Here is a 15477-nt window from a genome sequence, read left to right as displayed (position 1 = left end):
TAAACTTTATTTAGATCTAATCTAAACAATATTATGATTTTAGATTTATTCATGTTACTAATCCTAACACAAACATGCATCATATGCATCCAAAATTTCAGATCTACTTAATCATGCATAATCAGCAATTAAATCAATCATAAAAAGCACTTTAGATCTAATCTAAACATGTTAATGATTTCAGATTTAATTGCAAGAATTAAAACATAAAAGTTTAAACATAAACCTGGCTCTGATACCACTGATAGTGAATCCTAGGTTCTTCGGTGTTAAGCATGCTGATTTTTTTTTTTTTAAAAAAACCATGGCTGAACCTGATCGGGTTGCCTACGTACCCCTTCATAAGGGGGATCAAGCCATACGTAGTTCTTTTTAAGTTTTAAAACGCAGCGGAAAAATCGAATCAAACAATTTAATTCATGCATGCTTACAAGATCAAATCTAGAAATCAGCACCTTAAGAACACATAGGATTATGCCGGAATCGTTTAAACAATTATGCTAAAACTTTTATGCATGATTAACTATCAGATCTGAAACTTAAGAACTCTATTCCGATTAATCTCCGAATATCCATTGAATGGATTCTGGAGATATCTCCGTGAGGAGCCCCAAAAGAGGGTAAAACCTCGGGGAATCAGACCTAGATCTTGACACCATAATAAAAGATTAATGTAGGATTAATACCTTTTATGATGGATGAAACTTGTGGATCTGATCCTCGACTTCGCAGCCACGCACATGAATGGCCTCTACGAGAAGTCCACGCGAAGTTCCTGAAGAGATCCAATCCTGCGGAAGTGCTAACTTGCGCAGAATTTCTTGAAAGCTGAAATCTGCCCGTCGGGATTCAATCAACTCTTGATCAATCGTCTTGAAGCAGATGGAGATGAGGTTTGTAAGGAAAGTAGAGGACTCAGATCTGATCTTGAATCTTCTAGATATTCACTTTGAAAACCCTATCTAAAATGGAGAAGAAGAGGAAGAGGAGGCGGGTGAGGAAGAAGGCTGCAATAGATGTGTTTATGGTGCCCATGTTTGACCCCTTTTAATGGCCTCCGAATTTTCATTCAAAATTCAAAATTTATTTTCAGAAAACCTCTTTTAGTTGGCACATGCAAAGGAATAGGAACAACCCAAATCAGATCTCAACCAAATCTGATTTAAATTCAAATTTTAAACACATGTGCAAGAGGGAAGGAATTTGAAATCCATGCGGCAAGGTAAAACACTTCATAATTTCGAAATCACATCTTGAAATTCGAATTTAATCCATTCAAAAACTCATACGCCACCTTGGCTGATGGTTTGAGTGATTAAAATCATTTAACACATTGCTTAATGTTTGAATTTAAATTCAAATAACAAACAATGTCGCCATGTGTCAAGCAAAGGGTCCATGTGCCATGCAATAATTTTGGTTTATTTAAAATTCATGAAATCCAATTCCATGTCACCAATAATTGCCACATCATCTGAGCCTAATCCTCTTGGGTTGCACCTAATCAAATTTGGTCAAACCCAAATTAAAACAAAGCAATTTGGTTGAACCCAATCTAATCAGGTCAGACCCTGATTGAGCTCAAATTGAATCCAATTCAATTTTGGCTCATGCAAACTCAATCAAATTGAATTAATTATTTTGTGTTGGACCTAATCCAATTAGGTCAATCCCCAATTAAGAACAAATTAATTTAAAATTAATTTGATCAGCTTAAGTCCTTTTTGGTTCTAACCTAATCCAATCAGGTCAAAATTCTGATTGAGCCCAAACTTGAATCCAATTCAATTTGGCTCATCCTTAGCACAATTACTCAATCAAATTGAGTTTATTAGTAATTTAATTACTAATTAATCCTTCAATAATTACTTTAATTATTTTATAAGATAATTTGCCAATCAAATTGACCAAATTATCCCTGAATGATTCTTAATCATTCATCAGCTTTCTTGATCAATCAGGAATCTTCTATGCGTGTGACCTCATAGGTTCGAACCTAAGCCGGTAGTATAGGAACAATTTCCTACACTAATTGATGTGACCATCTAGCAATGGTACCCAACGTCCGGATAGGCCGAATATATGCGAAGCAAATATTCTGGAACCCTGAACTATGGTTACTGTATAATTCAATCCCTTTGACTCCTAATGCCAGGATGACTTAGAGCTCACTGTCAACCCTATAATTAGTACATCCATTATGTGATTAACTTTAGATATCCCGTGACTCCTCACTGGGATTACCCTGGCCAAGGTTTTGCTAAATTAATCACAAGACATTATCTCCTGTTTTCAGGAGGGGTCAATTCCATCTTGACTCACAACTGACTACGCAAGTACTTGACTGCACCCAGTGACCTTCCGTCACTGAATTAGAAATTCAGATAGTCCGGTACCAAAGTACAGTGAGTTGCTTCTAGTCACAGGTTGCGGTCTCAGGTCAGAGGGCCAAACTTATACCCATATCCACTCGGAACATCTCTCGACAGTAGAGCATTCCGGAATTGGTCACGTTCAGTGAAATGTACTCCTACACTTCACCTGTGTGGCATACCAGTATCTCCACACTCCTTGGTTAAGAGGACAACCAACGTATATGTCACATAACGACCTAATCTCGATAATGCTGTCGTCCTAGTAACAACATATCATTTGGTCGCGAACAAGTTTAAGGACTCAAAGATAAATCCTCCTTTATCATAACATAAGTCCTAAGGACTTCATCATATAAGAGTTCATTTGAAGATGAAATGATGAATAATGCCAAATAACACTTTATTAATTTGTCAATTCATTTACAAAATTCAATCATCAATATGCTGACGATTGACATTTAGGATACAAATCCCAACAATATCCATACACCATAATATATATATATATATATTATTGTAATAAGTTTAGTAATAGAGGAGGGAGGGACATTTTAGTAATAGGATTAGGCATCCGGCCCCGCATTTAATCGACGCTCACGCGTTTTGAACCTGAGCCACTTCGGTGAAATCTTAGCCCCATTCCAACTGTGCTATCATCTTAGGGCTCGTTTGGTTCGCGGAAAGTATTTTCCCTCCTAGGAATATAATTCCTGGAAATCAGATTCCTAGGAAGAGGATACCTAGGAAAGTACTTTTGGCATGTTTGGTCAACCATGGAAAAGTGACAAATTTCCAAAGTGCTTATGTTTGGTTGACCATGGGAAAGTTATGTATAATTCCTATTATGCCCTTAATAAAAAATAGGTTTTTAATGCCTCTTTAATGCTTCTTTAATTCTGAAGGGTCTTTTTGGAAAAAAATAAAAAAGGAGTGATTCCCACCTCATGGGAAAGTAACTTTCCCATGTTTCTCATGGGAAAGACTTTCCCATGAAATGTGGGAATCATATTCCCATGGGAATACAACTTTTCTATCTCTCTCCTTTGAAAATATGTTCTTTTTGGAAAAAAATAAAAAAGGAGTGATTCCCACCTCATGGGAAAGTAACTTTCCCATGTTTCTCATGGGAAAGTCTTTCCCATGAAATGTGGGAATCATATTCCCATGGGAATACAACTTTTCTATCTCTCTCCTTTGAAAATAGGTTCTTTTTGAAAAAAAATAAAAAAGGAGTGATTCCCACCTCATGGGAAAGTAACTTTCCCATGTTTCTCATGGGAAAGACTTTCCTATGAAATGTGGGAATCATATTCCCATGGGAATACAACTTTTCTATCTCTCTCCTTTGAAAACTCCAACCAAACAAGAGGCATTTCATTACTTTTCCGTTGACCACACTTTCCCCCCTCCTTTTCCTGCGAACCGAACGAGCCCTTAATCATAAATAATATTTTCTGGCTAGTTTTCTTGGGTGATGTTATGGATTATATCACGTACAGATAGACAGCCATTTCTGATAATATATCACATAACTGGATTATTATTACTTTCTAAAAAGGCATGTGAAGCAATTACAGCACACATGGATCATTATTCATGAGGACAAGTGCATATTTCGAATCTTGAACTCATGGAGTCTGGTAAAGGTTTCCTGCAGGGGGGTTGCAGTCGGCCACGCATTCCGCTCGCGTATTATAACATCGTGACCCGCGTCCATGGGCTGGGCAGCAGTAGCAGGGACGCCCAGAAATGCAAACGTCAATATAGCACGGCTCTGGGCTTTGACCTATCCAAAAGATGTTCAAGGTTAGAAACTATATTAGCCTAGTTTGGCCATAATTTAAAATTGACGATCAAATATTATGATACAAAGATTTAAAACTAGTAAAGAAATACAAGTTGCAAGAACATGATTTAGCTTTTTCTACACCAAAAAAATCATAACTATGTTTTTAATGAATGAATACTGGTTAAGGTACTATTTTCTTTCAGTGTTGCCAGTCTTCTTCATCTTTTCTCACGAAAAGAGATAGACACTGTTGGGGGAAAACCCAAGTCATGCCATCTCAGAAGCGCCCGACCAAAGAGCGCCGACCAGAGAGGCGCTCGACCAAAGAGCGCCGACCAGAGAGGCGCCGGACCAAAGAGCGCGGACCAGAGAGGCGCTCGACTAGAAAGTACCGACCAGAAGCAATCCCGCCACAGGACACTCCGCTAGGCGACCAGCTCGGCTCGGCACCCGTGCCAGGCCCATGCCTTAGTCGAATACCCAATTTCCGTCTAACCCTTTAAAGGATCTGACAACTAAATACATGACTCCACTACAACCTGCCACCATCCCTAAGCCATCAAGGCACGAGATCTCCGCAGGTATTCGGCACGGCCTATCATTAATGCATGAGACCCCCTCAGGCCTCTGATGCACTCAGTCATTAAATGAACACGGCTCAAGATGATCTCCGGATCACTGAACCATCAAAGCGTATGGCTCTCCCAGACCGCCGGTTCACTCAGCAATTAATGCACTTACCATCTACGAACCCCAGGCCCACCACGGCCGGCGGTTCAACCACCCCAATGGGTCCGATCAACCGCGACAACTCCCCGACTCCGGTCTGATCCAGCCTTATTCTCCACTACGCCATTAATGAGCAAAATCGTGCCTAATTATCACAAAAGAGGACAAATCCTCCTGTCACCTCCCAGGTAACATAATATCTTCCTATAAAAGGGAACCTGGGGGAAGGAGGGAAGGGACGACACAGAACGGACACAAATATACAGAAAAAGAACAAACATTCCTCCTCCTTTACTCCCTCCACATACTAGCCTCCTCTGACTTAAGCTTCGGAGGGCCGGCGCCGGAAAGCCCGACCACCGGCTTTTTTGCAGGACTCTCCGGGAGGACGCCACCAGTCGACGCACCGTCATCCACCGTCCCGGCAGCGGAGCTCCTCCCCTCTTGGTTCGCGGCAGCCTCCGGGTCCAATTTCCAGCAACAGACATAGATAGCGGAAGAGAGGGAGGAAGGCAAACGAACAGAGTAACCTAACACTTACATTGATTCTGAGCAAAGAGTCCTGCAAGGACGAAGAAAACCAAAGCCAAACGCATGGTCTTCATGGCGAACGTACCCAAGGGAATTGAAGAAGATAATCACAAGGCTACCTTTACACTATCAAACGGGAGGTAACACCGAGGCTTTTAAAAGCCATCAAACGGTGTAAATGAGGAAACTAAATATCTTATGGAAATTATTTTGGCTGGGAGTTACTAAATATATTTTCTTTAAAAAGGTTGCTATATATCGATGCCGAATGGAATTGGAAGACAATTATAAGGCTGCTTTTTTTGGCCAATCAAACAAGGACTTTTAAACCATATGGAAACTAAATATCTTCTCTTTAGTTATGGTGACAAAATATAGATCCATGCGTTTTTTATATACCGAATTGAATTAAAAAAATATAGACACAAGCCTTTTTTTTATCTAAAAATAATTTAGATCCATGCGTCTAGATAGAATCGCCCCACTACCATCCCAGCATCCCGATCGGCATCTCTTGAAATATTTTCTATCCTAAGTACCTTTCTAAATATTGGAATAGGGTGGAATAAAGGTACATTTCTTTTTATGAAAAAATCATGACAATCTTTACAAGTGCGATATATTGCTATACTTTAAATTGAGCATCCGCCCTCGTTTAGATCTTATTGGCTAGTCCGTGCGATTTTTGGAAAATAGACACCATGAGGAACGTAGCATATGAGAACAATGGCCTCTAACAAAATTTGTTGTCGACACTCAGTACGCTTCGCCATTTCATACCATACCATATATCAATATTGTAATAGATGGTACCGATATAGGGTCTGATACGAAGATGGTAAACCTTGGTCTCCGACATAGCCTGCCATTTTTGATGGGTTAGCTGGGCAAGATGGAGCCCATGAGCATACGGCTTTGTAGGATATTAACATGGAGAACCACAAAGCCTCTTGCTTCTAGCGCTATCCCTTTGGAAAACTTTGTTTGAAGCATGGGGCATTGTAACTCTTGGTTTGTATCGGTATTAGGTTCACAACAATATGATGTTTTATGTTTTTGAAATTTCAACCCTTAATAACCGCAGCTGGTTTAAACTGATATATTATTGATGGAGATTTTCTAATCTATTTTTTTTTCAATTTTAAACACATATTTTAATTATTATATTCTAACCTAATGTCTTAAAAAATAGTGATAATTTTGATTTGGGTTTTTTGTATGGATACCCTTCTAAATATTGGATTTTACGTGAATACCCTTCCAAAATTGATATTTGCATGTATACCCTTGTAAAATACTTGTTTTGCTATTCTATCTGTTTTTATTCTTATTTTTGCATATATACCCATGCTATCTAATGCCGTTAAAAAATTAACGATTTTAAATTAAAATGACTAAAATACCCTTAATGGGTAGACGTGCAAATAGAAATTCTTATAAGGGTATACAAGCAAATAGTAACTTTATAAGGATATTCATACAATTTTCTATATTTAGAAGGGTATTTACGTAAAAAAATCCTAGTAGATGGAAAGAATTTAGATACATTAATTAATGTGATAGCCTTTATAATCCTGTATTTATTAGTAAATGTATTTGGTCCTATAACCAAAGGTTTGTTTTTTTATCATGAATATAACAAAAATATACAATAGGATTTGCAAATTGGCTGTATCTAGATTTACCTCCAGCAATTGATCTGATGATGGGATTAATATCATAAGGGGAGTAGGGTTCAAGCATCGAAGGATGGCAACAAGCATAGGTTCACAGGATCCAAAGGAACCTCGGCCCGTCAGGATTCTCTCTCGTTCTATTACACTATTGGTCTGGTGTCTCGGCAGCTGGGTATTCGTGCAAATACCAATTTTCAAAGGGTATTCGTGCAAAATCTGATATTTAGAAGGGTATCTATGCAAAAAACCCTTCTGATTTTACTAAAACTTTTGATGGTTAAATGTTATGGTTTTGATAAATATCTGCGAAGATCCGAGTTCGAACATCTTGACCTTTCCATGTCTTTACCAACTTACTATTCAACTGAGATCTCAGTTCATCTTGGTGCCACCTATCCATTTAGATTGCTAAGATGTCAAAGTTTTAAGAACCTTGTTCTAAATTATTGTTTTTTTCTTCTTTTGCTTGCTAATTATCTGGATTCATCTAGCTTCATTTATTGTAGATGACCCTATAAAAGATTTAGCCTATATGTCTGGACCTTTCTTTTATATACTTCTTGATTGGCATGAAAACAAGATCTTTAAAACATAAAACCTGAATTTTTGTTCCCAATCAAACTCTTTTAGACCTAAAACCTAAAACCCCTTTCTAAACCTGAATTTGCAATCTTGCATCCACAAGTTAGCTGTTTGGACTTCTACGTCAATGGCCAGCTGAGGAGAAATTACCAATTTAAAGTTAAGCTCACTGTTAGCAACTTAGCACTTTTGTCTTGCTTGGTGTTTGGAAATGGTTGCATTAGTTTGATTGGTAGCCTTGATGAGGAAGTCAAAAGATATAACATTTGGTTGTTATAGAATGAATTAAGGTGGTGAAGCTCTCATGTACTGTCATCAGGTAGTTCCTAATATCCAATACGTCAATGGAAAGTATAATAGGACTTGGAATTGCTTCGTTTACAAATTAAATTCAAATGAATACATCTAGTTAGCAGCACTGCATTGTCATGATGGATGGTCTCGTAATTATTTTAGTTGGTAATTTTGTACTCGTTTTCTTGTCATCCTTCCTGGATTTGGAAGCGTATAAACTTTTGAGTCAAGGTATATCTTTCATAATGATCGCGCAATTGGCCCACTCTTTTGTCTAGAGGTAGATTGTTTTTTTTGTTGATTCTGTACTTAAGAGGGGAAAAAAAAATAAGGGAGAGTTGAAGACAGAAAATTTTAGACTTGGAATTGCACTCAAGATTTTAAATACTATGGAATAAAGCTGTTTCGATTTTTTTATAAAACGGAATGCACCATCATCTCGTCCTGTTCCGACATTTGGAATAGAGAATGTCCAAAGATGTACCGATTAGGATGTTTGGATAATAGCAGGATGGTCCTGTCCTGATACTTAGGACGATACCCTATTCCAGTGTCCTGCAGAATATTCCGTCGGGACTTGAGTCTTTAATCGCACTAACGATATTTGGTTCCCGGTTCTACTTGGATGTGTCTATGAAGAAAGATAAGCTAAGAAAATGTACTATAATGACACAGTTCATGTTTTGAGGGTTCTATGATCTATCATAGAATGGCATGATGCTAAGTAATAGGGCTGGCCAATGCCCAGAACCTCAAGAACAAGCAACAATAATGAGAAAGAAACAAAATTAAGGGAGAATAAATTTGAAGAGAGTGGACTAAAAATTTTACTAATAAAAAAAAAATAACAAAACTCATGTTCAATATCAAAACATGCCTCACAATACTTTCTCCACGATAACCATGGAAATTATGAACTGTTCCCTAACTCACAAAAAAAGAAGCAAGACACAAATCCTCTTTGGACTCCAACAGGCATTCCATACTCAAGCTACTCACAATGCCTCACCACTCTCATATTCTTAAAGACCAAATACAAAACCACTCGGACTCGGTCACCAATTCTAGTCACCAAACAATTTCAGGAACTATTATTTCTTTTTCAATCTGAAGGCTGTACAGTCATATAGTACACAAATGCTACTCATGGTAAGGAATGCCCTAACTAAACCCACAAGTAATTAGATGCACAGTTTAACATATATCCTAATATAATTAAGATTCACAATTGACATGATAACCAACTCAACTGCAATAAAAATCCCAATAGGACCAGGACAAACCATTGTTTGATGCAACCTTAGTAGTTTGATGGTTGAGGTGTCTCCTTCATGTCAAAACAATAACCTACCCTCCTTCCACAACAAGCCACAAAAGAGATGAAACCATTCAACTTGCATTATTGGAAGGTCATTAATTGAGTGTACCTTAGACTCCACTTAAACAATGGAATTTTAGGACAGCAGTTGGACCACAAGGTGCTGCCAATGCGAAAACCCTTTAATTTACAATAACTCGATTGTTCCAAACGAGTGCAAGATTGATGATTCTGATATTTGCTAAGATGAGAGAAAGAATTTTTTTTTTTTTTTTTTGTGTATCATAACATTTATAATGGACTTGTATATATGAAGCCAAACTTCAAAAGTACATCTCTTCTGTGCCAAAACATTTTTTAGCATAATAATCACCGTTAGTTCCATAAATTAATGAGTACTAGCATAATAAGCATGAATTTCTAAAAATCTCTAATTGACTAAAGAGCTCTTATATTAATAATTTGACAAACAATATTGCTGAATAATATATTTTTATTCGGTCCTTCTTATCAAAAGCACAAGAATTTTGTCAAAACAGAAGCTTGTAGTCAATATTATATGAGCAATATATTATTTTTGTGAGTTTCATTTCTATAAAAGAATATAATGGCTATGTTACTGTTGTTGTACCACTTGTTGCCAATATATAGAAAAGTCCCTTTCCTCTATAATTTTAAGTAAAGGTCCCTCTTTCAAAATGCCCCGCGCCATGGTCAAACACTGGATTACTTACAACTAGAAACGGCTGCATTGCTAAATGAACGGCCCAGATCAAGTGGCAATATCTGGGACAGGACAGTATCTACATGGGGTATTCCCTCCCAAGCACCGCCCCCTAACTCAAGCGAAGCATCTAAAACCTTACAGTGGGCCCCACTCCGCTTTTTTTTTTAAACTCCGCTTCACATGCTCGCCACCGCCGTCCATAAAAGTTTAAGAAGCCGAACCACGTGCTCCCCCCCCCCCCCCCCCGGGGACATCAAATTTACCCCAAATCTAACCCCAGTAAGACAAAGGCAGTTGGTCCCTTTTGTCCTCCTCTGTTTCCCTTCTCCTCTTGGAGCCCCTCCCTCTATATAGATTCCAAGCTTTGTGTACCAACCTATTCCACCCTCGGGTAAGAAGGCATTATAGTATTTATATGGTGGTGCTGGGAGGTATTCTCTTCTTATATTGCCCCTAAAGGCCTCACCTTTCTCTCTATTCTCCTTCTGTTTCTCTCTGAAGGCCTCTGGGAGATGGGTGGAGCTCTTCTGCGGCTCCTGGGCTTCTGCTTCTGGGCATTTCTATGGCTCTCCAGCTTCGTCGCAGTGGACGCTGTTGGGGCTTCTCCGCCTGCTGGGGCCAGCAAGGGGACCGCCGTCGTCGATGGGACAACTGCCATTGCGGTCACTGACGATGACTTCGTTTGCGCTACGCTGGATTGGTGGCCGCCGGAGAAGTGTGATTACGGGACTTGTAGCTGGGGCCTCGCATCCGTGCTCAATCTGGTAAAAAGTTTGGTTTTTTTGGCTTAGTGCTGTTATATTTTGCAATGTGGAGCTCGTCAAAATCTGAACTTTTATTCATATGGATTTTCTCAGAATTGTTTTTTTTTTTTGGGGGGGGGGGGGGGGGGTTCAGTTTGGTAGCAATGCTCAATTTGGTCAAAAGTTCGGATGTTTGCTCTGTATTGTGTTATAATTTGTAATGTGGAGCTTGTCAAAAACTGAACTTTTTCTTTTTTGGTCGAATTTGGCAATTGTTTGTGTTGTTTCTAGATTTTTTTTTCTTAGCATTGTCTATGTAAAAATTTATATTTTTGTCAGTATTTGGCAATGGTTTTCTATGATTTGGAGCTTAATTAAAATGAAGAATTTATATTTTTGCCTCTATTTGGAGAGTTTTTTTTGTCTATGTGTTATTTCCAGATTGTTTCCCTTTTTTCATTTCGAGTGAAAACTATTTGTAGTTTTCATTAATATGCTAATTTTATTTGTTTCACTCTTCTTGATATCATAGGTTTGTTGAATGGAAATTGAAAATGAGGATCGAGTACTTCTGATAAAGTTCACTCCATCATCATTTATATTTCCTCATAATGTCTAAATCCTGTGAGGTCCCATTTTACATTTTGAAGATGGTTTCCTTGACATGGTTTCTGATATTAGTAGTAGTATATAGTCTTAAGAAAAAAACGATCTTCTTCTTCTTCTTCCTCTGAAAAGAAATGAAGGGCTATTTGGTTTACTATGCTTCGTTCCCTTCTATAATTCAATTGTTTATTTGGTGTGTTCATTTGTCCATCTCATGTTAGTGTGTGTGATCCAGACTTTTTTTTTTTCAAAACAAATATTACTTTCTGAATGTGAAGGTAAAATGATTGAAAATGGTGATTGACACAGGTGTTTCATTTTTTCCTTCCTGCAGAATCTTTCCAACAAGATTTTATTGAATGCTGTTAAAGGTAAGTGCTTTCCTAGTATTTTATTTTAAAAAATTAATCTATGCCTATGCTTTTAATATCAAATGGCCAATCTAGTTTTTTTTTTTTCCTCTGAACTAATTTTTGTGACTGTTGCTGGAAATTGGACCCGGGGGCCGCCGCGAAGCCGGAGAAGGAGGGGCTCCGCCGCAGGGACGGTGGGCGACCGCGCGCCGGCTGCTGACGTCCTCCGGAAGGGGTGGAGCTCCGCCTCAGAAGCGGTGGTCGACGGTGCGCCGGCGGGGTGGTGTCCTCCTGGGGGGCGCAGGTCCTGCAAGAAAACCGGTGGCCGGGCTCCCCGGCGCCGGCCCTCCGATGCTTAAGTCAGAGGGGGCAGATATGTGGAGAGAGCGGGGGAGAGAGTATGTGGAGAAGACAGTGTCAATATGTGGATAAGGTGAAGGAGATTGATGTCATCAATGGTGTCTGTGCTGTTTACTTCTATCTTCTCTCCTCTTTTTCGGTCCCTCTTTCGGGGTTTTCCGGTCCTTCCGTCCCCCTTCTCTTTCCCCCCAGGTTCTCTTTTATAGTGGAATTTTGTGTTACCTGGGAGGTGACGGGAAATTTGTCCCTTTCCGTCATAATTGGGCACGATTTGGCCCATTAATGGCGTAGTGGAGAACGGGACCGAATCAGACCGGAACCAGGGAGTTGTCACGGTCGATCGGACCCATTGGAGTGGTTGAACCGTCAGCCGTAGTGGGCCTGGGTTCGTGGATGGTAAGTGTATTTATTACTGAATGAACCGGTGGTCAGGAAGAGCCATATGCTCTGATGGTTCAGTGATCCGGAGATCGTCTTGAGCCGTGTTCATTAAATGACTGAGTGCATCGGAGACTTGAGGAGGTCTCGTGCATTAATGACATGTCGTGCCGAATACCCGCGAAGATCTTATGCCTTGATGGCTTGGAGATGGGGCAGGTTGAACATTTGGTTGAGGCGTGGGCTCGGCAGGGGTGCCGAGCCGAGCTGGTCGCCCAATAGGGCGCCCTGTGGCGGGGTCGGCGCCCTTTGGGCGAGCACTTTCTAGCCGAGCGCCTCTATTTGGCGCTGTCTCTGGTCGGCGCTTTCTAGTTCGAGCGCTTCTCTGGTCGGCGTCCTCTGGTCGGCTCTTCTAGCCGAGCAGCTTTACTTGGTTATTTTGGTTGGGCGCCTCTTCTTGGCGCTCTCTCTGGTCGGCGCTCCTTAATCGAGCGCCTTCTGGTCGGTGCCCTTTGGCCGAGCGCCTTTTCGGTCGGCGCTCTTTAGTCGAGCGCCTCCGTGGCGGTATGACTTGGGGTTTTTTCCCCAACACTACCCCCCGACTTCCGAGTTCCAGTTGGCTACCAGCTAGAGCGCGGGAAGTAGCTTTGGTTGGGTCATTTCGGTTTTCAAAAATTTTAATTCACTGCGCATTTTGAATTATCGGAAGCTTCGAGGTGCCTTTAATAGGCGGCGTCTCTTGTTTTCCGAAAAGTCTCATTATTGGGACACTTTTTGCGAAGCGTCCTCGCGTCGTGGGCTCATGATGGGGCCGCACGATCTTCGATTGCGGACGCCTTTCCGCACGATCCGATGGGGCGCTTCGGCGTTCGAAGCGCTGGCCCTAATTAAATGCGTCGTTCTGTCTTTTAGACCGACACGCGTCGCCATCCAAACAGGATACAGCGTCTCTCGCTGATCTGGGCCGTTGGGAAGGTCTATTTAAACTCTCCCCCGGCCTTCTGTCCTCTTTCTATTGCTTCCTGCTTCCAGCTTTTCTTTCTTCTAGTCTTCCTCAGACCGAAGTTCCTTTTCTCCGGCATCTTCCCCAGGTTGTCCTTTTTTTCTTTTTTAATCCCTTTCTTCCTCTACAATGGGTTCTCTCCCCAGTGAAGTCGTATCCACCATGAGCACCCTGGAGGTCGAAATGACCGAAGAGTGGTTTTTCCCTCTTCAGGGGTTCCGTTTGGAACCCGCCAGGCGAAGGGATCGGATAATCGATCCTCCGGTAGGCCGGATTGGAGTGCACCTGGAGTCACTCTGGGCCGGCCTCCAATTTCCTCTTCACAGCTTCGTGAATGAGCTGCTAACCGTATGCCGGTTGGTTCCGGCGCAGCTCACTCCGAATGCCTGGAGGACAGTGATGGGCTTCCTGTCACTGTGTTTACTGCAGGGGATTCCGACCTCTGTTAACATTTTCCGACGACTTTTTATTTTTAAGTCGAATCCGGGAGACGGAGAGTGGCTTTACTCGCCCTTCGGGCGGGTCGGCCACTCTTTCATGGTGCCCCCTCGTCCATTCATGGCTGGAAGGAGAAGTTCTTCTTCCTTGGCTCTGAACGGTCCTGGGGGTTTGACCCCAGGTGGGGGCCAGCCCAGCTTAAGTCCATCAACAGGCCTCCCCAGCTTTCTCCGCGTGAGCAGGAGACCCTCGATACCATCCGCAGCCTTGGGGACGGGATTTTGCTGAACGGCCTTATTAGTGAGGACGCTCTGGTGAACGTGGGCCTGAGCTCGGCACGTCCTCAGGGTAAGGATAGTTAAACAGCTTTTTATTTCCTTGTTGTTCTAATGTTCTAATTTTGTTCATCTTTGCAGACATCGCAAAGATGGTGACGAAAAGCGAAGTCCTCTACGCCCGCTTCCAAAAGAGGGCAGCCGAGCTCTCGGGCGAGCCTACCGAGCCGAGGAAGAAGCAAAAGGTCTCGGCGACCTCGACTCCCTCGGCGGCAGCAGTGGCCGAGGCGGGTCCTTCCCGCCCCGCGCATCCCGAGGCGGGCCCTTCTCGCCCCGCTTACTCCGGGGCGGGTCCTTCTCAGCCCGCGCGCCCCGAAGCTGGTCAGAGGGAGGGCGCGGATTCCGGGGGCTCGGGCTCCAGGGCAGCCTCGGTGGTGCCCCCATGCCCGGCGCCCGTGCAAAGTCCTGGTCGGCGGGACGCTTCAGTCGCCGACCAGGGGAGGAGTTCCGCGGGTCCCGTGCTTGCACGCCCCGCCATAGTTGTGCGGCGGTCAGATCGGCCGCTCGTCCGACCCCAGCCCCCTAGCTCCGAGCCGGGGAGTAGTCAGGGAGCCTCGGGGTCGGTTCTACCTAGGCCAGCCGATGCTGGCCTTCCGGGTCCATCAAGCTCGGAGGAACGGGTGCCCTTTGCGCCCACCTGGTCGGTGTTCGAGGGCAATTCAGCCCTCGAGAGCCCTCGAGTAGCGCGCGAAGTATTTCGGCTCGCGCTGCTCCCGGCCGACCGGGCCATGATGCAGTCCATGAGCTATAATGCTTTCATGGACTTCACCCGCTGCAACGCCGTCCGGGTAAGTAAAATTTTCCTCCTGTGTAATTTGTATAGATTTTTTTTCCTAGTGGCGCCTTATGTTTTTTTTTCGTCTCTTTTACAGCATTTGCACGAGACGGAAATGCTGACGCACCTAGTCCAAGAATACCGGGAGAAGGCCCGGAGGTGCCAGCGCGGGTTTGACGAGGCCCAGGCGAGGTACTTAGCCGCCGAGGCGAAGTACCAAGCCGCCGAGGCCGAGCGTCAGTGCTCCAGGAAAAAGTTGGAGCATCCGAGGAGGGAGTCCGAGCTCTTACCGCAGAGCTCGAGGAAGAGAAGGGCGCGCACGCGTTGGCGAGGTCCGAGCTGCGCGCCGCAGAAAGTCGCCTGGCGAAGGCCGAGCAGGCGCTGGCCTCCCGCGGGCAGGAGGTGGAGAGTGCCCGCGCTCGCCACTTAGAGCTCGAGCGGGGGCTAAGGGACCTCGAGCGGAAG

The 15477-nt window shown here is 42.8% G+C and overlaps 1 protein-coding gene across 3 annotated transcripts in view; it reads left to right on the top strand.

The window, feature by feature from the left end:
* The first annotated feature begins 10418 nt into the window (after positions 1 to 10418).
* Positions 10419 to 15477, top strand: part of LOC120104595 (heparanase-like protein 3) — a 99523-nt gene continuing 94464 nt past the window's right edge. For all 3 annotated transcript variants that reach the window (XM_039115994.1, XM_039115995.1, XM_039115993.1), the window contains exon 1: positions 10419 to 10785. The gene's annotated coding sequence lies outside the window, so the exon portion shown is untranslated. The remainder of the gene's footprint in view (positions 10786 to 15477) is intronic.

The sequence above is a fragment of the Phoenix dactylifera genome, unplaced genomic scaffold, assembly GCF_009389715.1.
Source record: "Phoenix dactylifera cultivar Barhee BC4 unplaced genomic scaffold, palm_55x_up_171113_PBpolish2nd_filt_p 000046F, whole genome shotgun sequence".
NCBI lineage: Eukaryota > Viridiplantae > Streptophyta > Magnoliopsida > Arecales > Arecaceae > Phoenix > Phoenix dactylifera.
This window is presented reverse-complemented; position numbering and strand designations above follow the sequence as displayed.